Below are 14,674 nucleotides of genomic sequence, written 5' to 3' on the forward strand. Positions count from 1 at the left end.
TGTAAGTTTATAGTTATTTCTAAACATCCATGCGTATATGATATCCAGTTTAATCGATTTATTTTTGGTATAGAACAGTCACAACCCCCGATATGTATGTGTCAGACCCCTACTACCTACACGACCCCCGCCAACAACAACACGCACAACAACCACCCCAACAATACGCACAACAACCACCCCAACAACCACCCCAACAACGACAACAACGCCAACAACGCCAACAACGCCGACAACGCCAAACATCCGAATAACCTGACCACGAGGAATATCAAACAACACCAACAACGCCCTACCAAAGTCAACCCATCCAACAACAATCATGGGGCTTCACCCAACAACTCCGTGACACTGACCCCTCCACTAGGCTACCCGTCCAACAACAATCGTGGGGCTTCACCCAACAACACTACGACGCCGGCCCCTCCTCCTCCACTAGGAAACCCATCCAGCAACAATCATGGGCCTTCACCCAACAACACGGCGACGCCGGCCCCTCCAGCTACAATAGGCAACCCAGCCCCGACATGGGTCTAGATGACAATTACGACCCAAACGAGCAAATGACCACTCAATCGTCACAGTACCAACAACATGGATACCCCACACCCCAATTTCCACAACACCAACAATATGGGTACACCACACCCCAGCAAACAATGCCATTTTTTCAAGGTCAATCAAGCGCTGGGTTTTACCGACCATGTGACGCAACTCCACCGCCAAGACAAATCTTTGAGGGCATGGGGACCCGACTATTTGACAGCAACATACAAGAATACATGTCCAATGAGCGCATGGAGGGGCTAATCCGAGGACCGCCTACCCAGACACAACAAGAACAACCAAGGAATAGGGGGGGTCGTGGAGAAGTGGCTCGTCGAGATCCTTCCAACCGGATTCGAATAGTTCCAGATTGCGGAACTGGCGGTGAGAGGGGTCATGGTCCGGCGCCGGGTCGGAGGGGTCATGGTCGGAGGGGTCGTGAATAGCATAATATCCATGTTTTATTATTTATCTTTTTTGTACCGTATTTGTAATGTTTGAACTGTATGACCGTATTTCTAATGTTGTTTCTGCATTTCTTGTACTTGTAATGTTTGGAATGAATGACATGTGGTGTTTCATTATTTATTTAATTGTTAAAACAATTTTATTAATAAATATAAAAACCAAAATATAACTTATTTATTTATGTTAAAAACCATTTTATTAATAAATTAAAAAAAAAAAATTAGTATATAAACAAGAAAAAAAAACAAAAAAAAAACAAAAAAAAAAAAGAAAATGTGAGAAGGCGCCACCCTAGGTGGCTAGAAACAAAAAGAACAACATTGATGCCACCCTGGGTGGCGCATATGTTGTGACAATTTGGGGGTTGGCGCCACCTGAGGTGGCTCCTATGTGGAGACCACCTCTGAAACCTGGTCATACTGGTAATTTTTCCGAAAATATGGTTTTTGGTGTAAATAAATTATTAAACATGGTTATTTGGATTTTTTTTTCACATTTTGTCACAAACATGACAGACTTATATACCTAGATATGAATATTAGATTCTAATAAAGCTGTATGAAGATATGTCATTCCATTAAAATATGCCATTCAATCTAAAATACATCTTAGATCATCCCCAAAGAAGAAAGTTAATAGTTTAAAATACAAAATACAGTATTTACAATATCAGTATTTGAATTTATTAATATAAGTATTTAGAAAGAGAATTAGATTAAAATTTCTACAACAATACAACTCATAACTAACTACTACTATATCCATAATTAAAATAAAGTTTTCATCATAGTGGAAAGATGCTTCAATGGATCTTCAATGTCAAAATAGCTTTGCTATGTTTACACGGTTTTTTTACACTATAATTTATCACAACACAGCAAAATAGCTTTGCACAAAAACCAAGAGAAAATAAATTATTATAAAATGAAAGTGTATGTTTTATGTACACGTATATAGTTTAGGCGTTGAAAAACGGTGTAAATATATATATTTTCCCATGTCAAAACCTCTTACTTTTAAATCGATCCAAATACATGCTTATTTGAAAATATAATCAACAATGTGGGAGTGAGATACTAATCTCAGCAAGCTTCCTGATATAAATCATCGGACTTCTCATAACCCTTCTACTAGGTTAAAGTCTATAGTAATATCCCTTAGAGTATCTTACACTCATCTCGTACGAACTAATACTAACAACCATCTAAAGGCACCACGACCACTTGCTGAAGCGGTAAGGCGGCAAGTAAAAGTAAGTATTTATTTAGTTTTATCATATCGTCTCCACATGGATTAGTGATTATCGAATGGCCGTTCAACAAGTCTCGCATTCTTGAGTTTGGGTTTGAATGGGTTTAAAATAGTAAATGCGAGAATTAAACATATGAACATAAAAAGAATTTCATTCTTTGAAACAGAACTCTCGGGATTGAATTTCACATACCCGTTAAATACTTAAACTCATCACTCAATTGTACTCAATCTAATTCACTTGTCAACATCATCACGTACCACTCACGCAGAGGTTATGTCTAACACAAAGTGAGATATCAACTGTTTTGCTCTTCGTCGACGATGTCTCGCGCAACTCAACTAACACAGAGGCATTAAGAGTCGATATCCAAAGCGAATACTAAGCCTAAATCTATCTCTAGAGTCTAAAACCTAGCAAATATTCATCCAAGAACACGATTTGAGGAGTTTATCTCTAAAGCAACTCAAATCCAAGCACAAAGCAAAAACAAAGATAAACATCAACATTGATTTGTGAAAGAGATTTTATACAACACCATAAGTAATCAATATACATTCAAAACAATGGATACTTACAAACAAACTCCAACAAATGAAGCTTACAAATAGAAGAATGTAGAAGATAACCAAATCTTTCGCGGTGTCAATCACGAGCAAAGAAGCTTAGACTCCGAATCATACGATTACAACCTCCAAATGTTGTTTTCTAAGCTCTAACCTAAGAAAAATGAAGGCGGTGACTTTGGAAACAAATATCCCAAAGCATACCCCTAAAAATCTGTTTAGAATTCTATTTAGACACTTTACAAAACACACAGGCCGCGCTTAGCGCGCATAGCCCACTCTACAGAAACTTGAAATATTGTTTCGGCCATAACTTGAGAATCGTAATTCTGATTTGCGTCCGGTTCGAAGCGTTGGAAAGCTTATTCAATGCTCTATCTAACAATGAGTAAAGATTAATGCTTGAATACCTACAAAATTAGATAAAAACAATTAAACTCAATGATATTTACACGACAACACAATATGTATACTATAGCATAAACTATATCGAATATACACTGAAGTTGAGGTTTATTGACTAAAAGCAAATGAATTAAGCCGATGGGTGCTAATTATTCACACTCAAATTCACAACAATTTAGCACTCATCACCACCCTAAGAATACTCTTTGGTTGATAAAAAGTACTTGCTAAGACCATAAGTCTGCTCGGTCAAGGTGTGTTCAAGTTCTATCTTTCTCATACTATTACTATCAACGTTGCATTGTATAAAACCATGTAAGAATGAGGAATTCGAGACCTAATTTATCCTGCATAGTGCATGAATATTAGTTCTCAAATTCAATTAACCATTGGCTATCTCGGGAGATAGATAATCACTTGGGACATCTTTCCCCGACCATCACTCTTCACATGAGGCTCGACACAGGTGAGTGATTCCCTATGAGATGTCTTTCCCAGGCCAACATTTCTCATTGAAGTTGGGACACAGTCAAATAGACTACCTATGGGACGTGTTTCTCCAACCAACAGTTCTCACTAAAGTCAGGACACGTGTCATGCGCTCCATATGGAACGTCTTTCCCCAGCCAACACTTCTCATTGAAGTTGGGATGTAACACCCTTCTAAACCCCACGGAAATTAATAAAATAATTCAGAGTAAAACATGAAAACAAGGGTGCCACAATTCCAATTAAAACAAATTTATCATAAATTCATTGTCATGCTTTCACTAAGGAACGATTAATCATAATACATAAACATCTCATGTTAACACAGCGGAAAATTCATCATTCGGATAAGCATAACATCATCTATGCAGTATCCCACAAAATTAATACAATAACAACACGATAGAGTATCATCATAAACCCTAAGCTAGCGTTCCCCCAGTGTTACAATATCAGAGCATGACACCTGACGCTACACTAATACACTGACTTATGAGCTAATCCTCACCAAGTCGAAAGCAGCTATCCTCAATCTGAAAATGTCAACAGTAAGGGTGAGTCTCATCACAGTTAACAAATGTTATTGCATCTTAAATAAAAACACATCATAGTTATATTATTCACCCAATTTCATCATATTCAGATTATCAAGAACATCCATCGTTTACACAAACATCAACAGAACACATCTTTCACACAGACAATCATACTCAATATTAATTCAACAAAACACGCAATCAACACGTCATCAATATTTATAACACTGGAATACTTCCAATCATGTTATAAAAGTATGCATATGTATGAACTGACACTATGCATGTGGTACCAACCTCATCAAATGGGAATAACCCATGACCGATCCAACATCATCAAGATACGGCCCTGCCAGCACAGATTCCACACAATGGGAATCATGCCCTTCACTGATCCAACACACCCTTATGGATACAGTATCATCAATGAACATGAATGAATGCAACATATACAACATACTTATACCATCGTCAAGTCTAATGAGTAACATCATCAAATACCCATTTCATCATCATCATCATCAAAGTATGTTTATATACATTAGCATCATTCAAATACAATCAATCATCATCATCATCATCATTAAAGAACATACATGCGTCCACATCAATCAACATCATCAATAAGAAGAACACACATGTATCCACATCATTCCAAAACAATCAATCATCATCATATAATTCTCAACAATCATCACATCATAATGTTTTCAAAACAACATCTTATATTGTCACATTTCATCATATATGTCAACAATACATCATCCAATTAAACAAATCGTCACATGATTAATATTTCAACATAGCATGTATTTAACACATCTCATCACATATATGTACAATACATCATTCACCAAGAAATAAAATCATATTTAAAAATAATTGGATTCACACCTCATTCCATCATTTAAACACGTAGGCTATCTCATAAGATTCATCGTACTCGAAACGACACTAAAAACGGACCTACGGTTCGAAAGTTACACATCATTTAACTTTTCCAAGAAAACAACTAACGCTACAGCACGCGGCGCAACCTGAACCACACAAACGCGTTCGCGGCGCAACATATGCACGTGGCACGAAACGAGAAAATAAGTACGCCTTCGCGGCGCCAACACGGGGACGCGGCGCGAACTGGCGATTTCACAGACTTTCCGGTCTGCGTCAGATCCTGCGATCTCACCCAATTTGAGTCCAAAACTGACTCTAAACATCATATACAGGCAGTTAATCATCAATTGCATCATTATTCATCATCACACATCAAAACAACACATAATCAATCAATAATCCATGCAATTTTCATCAATTCATAACCTTCCTAAACCTAACATATAATCCAATTGACTCAACAACATCCCTAATCAATATCATTATCCAAGAATACGATAATAGATGATAACCGGAGAGTCCCCCCTTACCTTAGCCAAGAGTTCTTGATTGGTCTCTCCCTCCATTGCTCCTCTTCACGTACTAGCTTTCCAATCCCTCATCTCTTCTGCTCTGCTTTTCACGTTCCTTTCCCTTATTCCCAATTCTTATTATTTTATAAAATAAACTTTAATTGGAATAAGACCTTTACTAACATAACACCCCCTCATTCCTTAACATCACATATGGCCCAACACCATAAACCATCCTTTTCCAATTAAGTTCCATAAACCACCAATAATTCTAATTATTAATTAAATTTCCATTTAAATTAAAAATTAAAATATACGGGTGTTACATGGGACACAGGTCACAGACTCTAATGGAACGTCTTTCCCATGTCAAAACTTGTCATTGAAGTCGGGACACGGGTCACAGACTCCCTATGAAATGTCTTTCCCTATCCAACACTTCTCATTGAAGTTGGGACATGGGTCACAAACTTCCAACATTATATGTAACACCGTCCCACTAGTAGTAAAATTTCTTAGACATCTATAAAGTGCTTGGATATTTACCACACACGTATGTACGTTTTCTTCCTTTCGAACCCTAATATTCACAACATGTACCAACTAGAAGTATTGCTACGTATCCTAATTATATAATTACTAGGGATTCTACCCCATTCTAGTGTTTACTCATCTTATTTAGTTAATTCCAGTTGATTCATTAAGCAAATAATACACACATCAATAGGATTCTTTGTAACCTTATCCTAATTGATTAGCCTAATGGAATTTCTTTCTAATTTCAGCTTCATTAACATCAAAGCATAACACACGTGCCATTACAATTTTCTCTTTACCTCGAAACATGGGACCCAAGCTATTACAGTCCCTTCATATTTGAACATAACATACAATATAAAAAAGTATAGTCAATTAGCAAGTATAAATCATGAATACAAGCATTATTTTACTTCACTAGAGGATAGATTTTTAAATTAGCATTCCAATGCATTCGACCACGTCTTAATCAGAGTTGTCTAACTCAAGATGCCATTTCACCTCAAACTATGACTTGGGACATGGGGAATGACGGGCTGGCCGTCGTGGATGCTGACGACTGTCATTTGGGCCTAGGAATAAGATGTGTTGGCCGTAATGGAAGATGACAACCGTTATATGCCTAGTAGAACTCAAAAATTGTGTTTCCCTTTATTTTTTAGCTCAAAATGGTCACCAATCACATGCTTAGCACATAAAAAATCAAGAACAATGATTCATGCATAAACACGACTTCAATACCACTTCAAATTGCATCACATACAATAATTAACAACTACAAAACCTAAGATTCAACCATTCATTCCATTCATCAGGATCTAGAGTTCAAAGAAAGGACAATTAAAGCTTAAGGGAAGGGAAATCTACCTCAAATTTCAGAATTGACGAAGGATGAAAACGATGATGATGAATCCCTTTTCTTCATGCAAAGTTCAAAATTCCAGTCAATTCTCCCTTCAATATTTGAGCAATCCCACTTTTAATATTTTTCTATTGCAAGAAGAATAAGAATAAAGGATGAGAATTAATCAGAATCTCTAAGGAAAGGGTGAGACATATAAGAGATTTTTACCTTGAAGAATCACTCATGGAAAGGTTGGAGAGTCCTTCCTTCTTCTCTTGTCTTCTTTGCTCGTGAAATTCTTCCTCTAATGGAAGAGATGAATTTTGAATTTCACTCAGTGTAACCAACACATATAAAACCAAAGCCCAAAAGATTCTTTTGCCCTCACTTCACCAAGGAAAACCCATCTTGCCCTTATGTTCTAATTAAGTGAATTCTAAGCATACTTTCCACTATATTATTTTTCCACTTAACTTAATATATATAATGATCATTGGAAATTTTAACAAAGTGTCTTTGTTGGTAAAATTACCAATTTACCCTTGGCCTCCAAATCTCATTATAACACATAAGCGGCTTCTCGATTAATATTTCAGAGCAGAATATTATAATAGGTGTTCATCTCAACATATAAGAATGACACAATGCGATAACTCACTCATTCACTTCTGAGATAATCCCTATAAACGAATAAACTTATTAGTCAGATGACAAAAGACACTCATGCCCACACACTTACTAAACGTGGTTGGCATGACCTTTTGCCACTTTTAGGTTTTATGGGTGACATGGCCTACCCCATTTTTGACTTGGCAGACTAAAGTTTTCAGCACACCTCTTCTACTTTGTCCGACTCATTTTTTGCCGGATCTAATTGGGTCGGGAAATGTCCTATTCGTCACCCTAGTTGTAGATATCCAAATCACTTTCAAAATTAAGAACACTAAAATCCATAACTACAACTTTCATAAAAATACCTAAACTCATTTCAAAATGCAAATGATGAAGCAACTTTCATGAAGACCCTAGTTGTAGGGCCAAGTTTTTTCTCCATGTTTTAAAGTGTTAGGCCCCTCACTTCCTTTACATTGTCACTATATTTTTTTCAAGTGTTTACCGGACCGCTCCAGTCATGTCGATGCTTCACCATGGGCGGACCCACGTTGAGACATACTGTGACTATAGCCACACCAAAATCCCACGTTGAGGCATACTGTGGCCATGAGCTGAACAAAATATTAATTATAGACTACATTGTAGAACCATTTTGTTTTATTTAAAATTTATAATTCTCAAAATTAATGATGGAGATGGCTTATTGACAACATCTACTTGTCTTTTGTTTTAATCAACAAAATAGTACAAAATTAAAATAAATTTTAAATAAAATCTAATTGACAAATAAATTAAATAAATAAGTGGAGTGTCTAATAAATTTAATTTTTTTAAAAAATATTATTCTAAATAAGTTATAAGCAAATTATACTTATATTTTCATTTTTAAAATAAATTATCAAAATGCCATAATTTTGTCTGAGAGAAAAAGCATTTCATCCGTCGATTATCTAAAATCTCCGGTTCACTGATTTTTATTAGTTTTGGACGATTTTAGTCGGCTCTCACTGATTTAATAGTTTACCCGACTGAATAATCTGATGAGACCAATGATCCTTCCAATTCCCGATTAGAATCGTCAATCCAGTCTAGTTTTTTAAAACACTGTCATCATATTTACTAAACCCTCATATTTATGAAACGATTTTCATTATAAATATATTGTTGTAAATAATATTATTGATTATTTTCAGTATAATTTAATTCGTATTTTTTTTTTTATTTAGCCACATCAATATATATCGTCTAGATCTGTCCCTGTGCTTCACATGTTGGACCCGATACACTATAAATGTGATTTTAATCATATTAGAGTTATATTTTTGAACATTTTTAATATTTAAAACTCTTTAGTAAGAAAACTTGAAAGGAGGCTGAATCAAAACACAATAAAAATTGTTTTATTTTTCAATAATTACTCATGTCTAGTTTTTGTGATTCTTCTTTACTTTATTTGTCATAAGTAACTAAATCTCCATTGTTGAAAATGAATAAAGCTAGATACAAATAGTTACTATGTGATTTGATTTTTATTTAAATTAATTTATATAAGTAGTTTTTTTATTTATGTTCTTAATACTTTTATTACTTGATAATTAATTATCTGATTTACGATTTATGATTTAATGAGACGTAAAATTTATTAATGCTTAAGATAAAAAATTTGTGACTTTATACTATAAAAATGATAGACGTATAGTGCAAATTGAGAAATATATGCAGAGGCAATAAACCAATAATTTTTTTATCATTTATTTATTTATAATTATAATTTTCTTGTTACAACGATAACCTTATTATTTTAATTACTCAAATATCACTTCTCCTTTGTTTAATTAAATATATATAATTGAATATTATAACATGATCTTTGTGTTAGACTTTTTTTATTAGAATTTATAATATTTTAACACGTAATCGCAATGAATTAGTTTTTTTTTTTAATAATTCTCATTATAATATTTTGATAATTATATAATGCTCCTACCTTTTGAAAAGCGCTGGAGAAGAATCATGTCCCAATATTATTTTATGGAAAAAATTTAGGTACAATTCTATAAAGGTGATTCCTACTATTTAGCAATGAAAATATGATAAAGTATATAATTTTCTTTTACATATATGCAAGTTTCTCCTATTTTCATTCACTAGATGATATTCAAGTATATTCATCATATTTTCATTAAAAAATAGTAAGAACCACACTTAAAGAATTGTAACTGTTAGAAAATTGATTTAGATCGAATGGATCGAGGCTAGAATCGTGAACGAAATCACTTTCCTTATAAGTATTTCAAGCACACTCTCGATTGTCTTAGAGTTGGAATAGCCTGAATACCCAGGATAATTCAGCCTTACTCGAGTCTGCACAAGACCGGTGAAGAAACTCGAATGCAAGGAAGCTGTCTGGAATAATATATTAGAGGATGATTATTTTTTGTGTATATTTTGGATTCATAAATGTGTATTTATAGGCCATGCATGTGTTGTTTCATAAGTTTGCAACTCTTGATGAAACAACACCTTTTCACCATATATTGCAATGGTTCATCTATAATGACACAAGGCACCCCTTCATGAAATGTTGTAAATTTGAATTCAAAAAACAAATTTATGCAACAACCAAAAATCTATTCCCATTTTTTGTCACATTAGAACACACTAAGGAAATTATTATTTTATAATTTCCAACAATTCCCCACTTGTTCTAATAATGACAAAATTAATAATTCCAGAAATGAGATATAAAGAGTGTTAATACAGTTAGGTATCTTTCGATTTAAAACTTAACCTTAGTGAGGACAACACAAAGTTTAATCGGAATATTAGGTAGCAAAGCTTTTAAACCATGAATCCATATGATTAGACCGGTGTTGCCTTACACACACTCTTTAAAGGTTCTTCCTCTGCATAACTCGCTTAGCACTTATTTATGGCCATGTGCTATCCTGTTTCATGAATTTTTCATGAGAGAAACTCCAACTCTCACTTTGAGACGGCACCATCTCGAAATTCACATAGGTGAAGTTCATATTGTGTCCTTTTCCACGAGACACGTACCCTTGGTATTGAACTTCATTAAGAGTTTTAAAATAAAACTCAACCCTCGTTTTAAGGTCAACATTTATCACGAAATGTTCGACAATTATCCAAATCAGCGACTTGTTGTTACCCATTGAAAATCTTGAGGTTAATGTTCTGTTAACGTAAGATTGGGTTGCCGCCGCTGTCGGAACTCTTACTCAAGGAGTTTCAACCTCATACCTCTTGAGGTTGTTTTTACTAAGTCTCTGGCCAGTGGCTTAGTAAATGAATTTCCCAAATTATAGATCGATCGTATATATGCGAGTAAATGATTACATCTTTAATCAATTTTCTCACGAATGTCTAAGGCCTCAGTGCCCAGACTTCCATTTTACACTTATCTGAATTCTTTTGCTAAATTGCCTTGACTAACACATTGTGTTAACATCTTTGAAACACTGTGTTTAGCCAATGGAACTTCCGACAGAAGGTCCTTTAACTATTTAACTTCTTTGACCAGTGGAAGCGAGATCCACACACCATGGCTCCATGGTCAAAAGAGTGAGGCATCTTTCTTTCTTGCTCTTCCAAGAAATCTCACCCCCAACTAGTGTAAATATCCACTTGGTTGTAAATGTATGATCTCCAACACTCGATATCCAACTCATATTGGTATATCCTTCTAATATGGCAGAGAACCTACTATAATGGAGGTCAAGATTTGGTTTTTAAGAAATAATCAAAAGTTCTTGTGACCGAAAATCCTTGTGATGACCTTCCAATGCTCACTATTTGGATTACTAGTAAATCAATTCATTTACTAATTGCAAATATTGTATCGGATATAGTACATTATACTAGAAGAACAATTTCACTTGTGTATTCTAATATGACCACAACTCTTCCGTCATTATTTTGACACTAAGATCAAATTGAATATTCACTTTTTGAAACGTGACAGTTTGAACTTATCAAGAACTTTCTCAACAAAGTGTATTGACAAAGTTCATAACCCCCACTATTTTCTCATTACTTTGATCCCCAAAAGAGTGTCAATTAGTCCAAGATCTTTCATCTTGAATGTGGAAGTTTTCTCAATATAGTGTATTTGACTATGTTTTAAACCCCCACTCTTTCGCTTTACTTTGATTGAAAAGAGTGTCCACTATTTCAAGATTTTCATCTTGGTTGTGGAAGTTAGAAACCTCTTTGTTTATAAGGTTTCATTCACCTCTTTGATTATGATCAACATGTAATCAACATAGAGACAAAGAATATCACAATATTCTTACACAACTTTGTGTACAAACACTTATCACAAGAATTAGATGAAGAAGGTTTTTAGATGATCATGCATGATGATGCAAGAAGGTTTTTAGATGAAGTGAGAAATAAAATTATGAGCAATTTAAAATAACTAGTATGAATTGCAATGAGTACCTTAGTTATGTTCACTTCTCTCAAATCTTCTCTAGAACTTCTATGTTCAACCTTCTTGATCAACTACATCGTTGATGTGCATGACACTTTTGAACCTTTTCTTCTTTGATAACCTTTGTCTTCATCAAAACTAAATATAAGATATATTTTCACAATCTCCCCTCTTTTGATGATGACAAAGTTTTTGAATTCTTGTTTTGATAAGATTGAAAATTCTCCCTCTAACTTGTGTGCCTCCCCTTTAGTTTGTGTGTCTCCTCCTTAATTAGAGAATCTTACAATGACAAATTCAAACTTTTAATGTCTTTGTTTCGGTGCTTGTTTTAATTCATACAAGGATTTAACAAGCTTGTACACTTTTTTGTTCATTAGTGGGAAATACATAACCTTCCGATTTCTCCATATAAATCTCCTCATTGAGATTTCTATTTAGGAATATCGTTTGACATTTACTTGATCAATAAGATCATGTAAAGAAACTAATGTAAGCGATACTTTTAATTATCGTCATCCTTGTTGGTGGTGCATATGTGTTGAAATAATCAACACATTCCTTTTGTATAAAATCCTTGGTTACTAATATATGCTTGTAGATGTTTAATGTACCATCACTATGATACTTTCTTCTAAACATCCATTTGCATCCAATGGATCTTGATCTTTTAAGTAGATCGACAAGTTCTCAAATATGGTTTGACATCATTGAATCCATTTCATCTTGGATAACATCATTCCAAGAGAAGTCCCTTGAAGTTAATTACTTTTTCATTGTAATTATTAGGATCATCTTCCACTTGAAGAATAATAGGAATATTACGAACATAATTCTCACTATTTTCTTTTACTAGATAAAAGAAATATGTCAACAATCGATTTTGTTCGGTCATAATTCCCCAGCCTTTCAAAACTTTTTGCTTATTCTAAGTTCAATTTGTTTTTCAACAATCATTTACGAACTTTCGATTTTTATTTTCAATAATCCGTTGAGAGAACCTTCCTCACGAGGTTCTTTATTTGTGGGAAACTCGAATTCCTTATCCTCCTTGATAAGGTTCTCAAAATTCCACATCTAAAGATTCAATAGTTATATTAGACTCCAAATTTATATAAGTTATGATCCATCTTTAAATAATCTTTATATTCTTATAATAATAAGTCTCTTTAAACACATACATGTTATTCACATAACATCTGAATCATACTTCAATCACATAATTTTGAAATCATAAATAGTAATAAATTTAATCACTTTGGTGATTAACAAATTTCGACTTTAGTAATTCTATAATTAATTATTATAACAATAATTTTTTAAAAAAATTGCAGATAAGTTGATTTTAGATAATATATATGATTTTGCACTTTTATATATTATCAGTGCAAAGTATTAATTCGAACACAAAAAGGCATTGTTTATGTACTATAGAAAATTTCTATAAACATTTGAAGTAACATGATAAGACAATATTTATAATAACACCATATAAATTAAAATAAAAAATTATCTGTTACATATATATTAATGCATTCCATTGCATTCTATATACCGTTTCGTTTCGTATCCATTTTATGTGTTGTTTCGTTTTACACAACATATAATGTATGGTCATTTTAAATAGCTTCTCATTCTAATTGATGTACCAACACATGTGGGATATTGATTTCTGTTTCTTTTTTTTTCTTCTTCGTTTCAATAGAGATCATATGCAAAGATAATATATGTTACATTAACAAAACAAAAGATGTACTTTCACTGATTTGGTTTATAATGAGAATATTCAAAAGTATCTCTCTCATTATATTCAAAAGCATCTCTCATAGTAAGTATGTATATTTCTTCTTACAATAAAGTTTTGAATTTCATACACAAATAAAGCACCGTTGAAAGCCCAATCATTGTTTTTCTCTTCTTACAATAATTATTTTAAAATTGATTATCACATACGTACAACATACACAAAGACCATGGAAATATATAATATCACAGTAACACCAAATCAATGCAAGTTTACTTAATCAATTCATCATTACCGAAAACATAATATCGAAAAATCGTTGAAAATTATAATACTGTTAATCTTATGCTTTGTCATCAATTATCATATAAAATTTTCAATCTGGATGGATATTGATGTTATAAAATTAACAAATACTCTAATTTCTATGAAAAACAATAAAACGTACCCGGATTTATAATATGAATTTCTTCTTGTGTTTAGAATCTATATACGACGTATCATTTTGTTTCTGTGCTTGAAATAGAAGTCTCAATCGCCATAATACAACATACTTATAAGATTGTTAGAAAATTGATTTAGATCGAATGGATCGAGGCTAGAATCGTGAACGAAATCACTTTCCTTATAAGTATTTCAAGCACACTCTCGATTGTCTTAGAGTTGGAATAGCCTGAATACCCAGGATAATTCAGCCTTACTCGAGTCTGCACAAGACCGGTGAAGAAACTCGAATGCAAGGAAGCTGTCTGGAATAATATATTAGAGGATGATTATTTTTTGTGTATATTTTGGATTCATAAATGTGTA

This window comes from Vicia villosa, unplaced genomic scaffold, assembly GCF_029867415.1.
Source record: "Vicia villosa cultivar HV-30 ecotype Madison, WI unplaced genomic scaffold, Vvil1.0 ctg.000941F_1_1, whole genome shotgun sequence".
Taxonomy (NCBI): domain Eukaryota; kingdom Viridiplantae; phylum Streptophyta; class Magnoliopsida; order Fabales; family Fabaceae; genus Vicia; species Vicia villosa.